A 1,852-nucleotide genomic window follows, 5' to 3' on the forward strand; every position below is an offset into this window, starting at 1 on the left:
AAAAAAAAAAAAGGGGAAGAAGAAGGGGGAAAAAAATAATTATATATACATTCATATTTATATATATATATAATTTTTATAAATATATATATAAATAAATATAATAAATAAAATATATTTATATTTAATTAAACAAAAAAACACCCACTATTCCAAAATAAAACAAGTATATCAAATACAAAAGATATCCAATTAAAATACCTCAAACACACCGCTACAAATTAAAAAAAAAAAAAAAAAAAAAGAAAAAAAACTCCACTTCACAAAAAGTAAAAAAAAAATGGATGTTAATGTTTTATATAAATCTATATTAATTTTTTCAACACACACTCACTCTTTCTCTCTCTCTCCTTTAACTCACACTTATATTTGAATTAATTTAATTATTTAATCTTTTTTTTTTTTTTTTTTAAATTTAATTTTTTTTTTTTTTTAATTATTTTTTTTTTTAATTTATATCATTCACCTTTTTTTTTTTTATTTATGTATTTAATTTTTTTTTTTTTAATTTATATCATTCATCATTTTTAATTTTCTTTATGTTTTGATTATCAACCCCAAAAAAACAACCACAAACAGTATTCTTTTATAAAATTTTTTTAAAATATAAAAAAAAAAAAAAAAAAAAAAAAAAAAAAATAATAAATTTAAATCAAAATAAAATTTTTTTTAAAATCTCTGATTTAAATTGGATAAATCTTAAATTTCAATAAATATAACTTAAAAAAATTTATAAACATAATTTTATATGTAAATATTTTATTTCATAATTTTATATTCATATAAAGATATTATTTATCTATAATTTTGTTTTTTTTGTAAAATATAAAATACAAACCACAAAAATCTGTAAGATAATTTAATTTTGGAACAACAAAAACATAGTTTATGGTTATAGTAATAATAATACTAATAATGTTTAAAAAATAAAATAAACAAAAAAATAAAATAATAATAATAATAATAATAAAAAAAAAAAAAAATGTTTTCACACACACCACACTCTCAATAACCACACTTTCTTTATTTATATACATTATCATCAATACCAAAAGAATCATTAAAAAAATTAATTTGTAAATCATTAATATAAATTTGGTTTTTTTTTTTTTTTTTTTTTTATTTATTATTTTAAAATATAATTTTTTTTTTTTTTTTTTTTTTTATATATTATTTTTTTTAAAAATTTTTTAAATTTTTTTTTTTTTTTTTTTCCCCAAATAAATTTTTTTTTTTTTTTACCCATTTTAATTTAAAATTTTTTTTTTTTTAAAATACCATTTTTTTTTTTTTTTTTTTTTTTTTAAAAAAAAAAAATAAACAATATTTTTTTTTTTTTTGATTGAGTAAAATAGAAAAAAAAAAAAAAAAAAAAAAAAATGTGTGTGTTGGTGATTATTTATTTTATTTTTTTAATCTTATTTTAATTTAACCATTTATCTATTTTTTTTTTCTTACCAATCAAATCACATTATACAAAAAAAAAATATATATATATTCAAAATACTAATTTATTTTTCTTATTCAATAAAAAAAAAAAAAAAAAAATAATAGAATACAATTGGAAAAAAAAAAAAAAAAAAAAAAAAGAAAAAAAAAAAAAAAAAAGAAAAAAAATTATAACTTGGAACATTATTTATTAAAACAATTAAACAGAAAAAATTCTTCAAAAAAAAAAAAAAAAAAAAAAAAAAAAAAATTTTTTAACCGGGTTTAAATTCAAAAAAAAAAAAAAAAAGAAAAAAAAAATAACCTTATTTATTTGTATTTATAGCAACAACGAACAAATTTTAAAATTTAATAATAATAAGCGTATTCTAATGTGCTTATTACGATACATATAACAAATTAT

This window comes from Dictyostelium discoideum (genome assembly GCF_000004695.1).
Source record: "Dictyostelium discoideum AX4 chromosome 4 chromosome, whole genome shotgun sequence".
NCBI lineage: Eukaryota > Evosea > Eumycetozoa > Dictyosteliales > Dictyosteliaceae > Dictyostelium > Dictyostelium discoideum.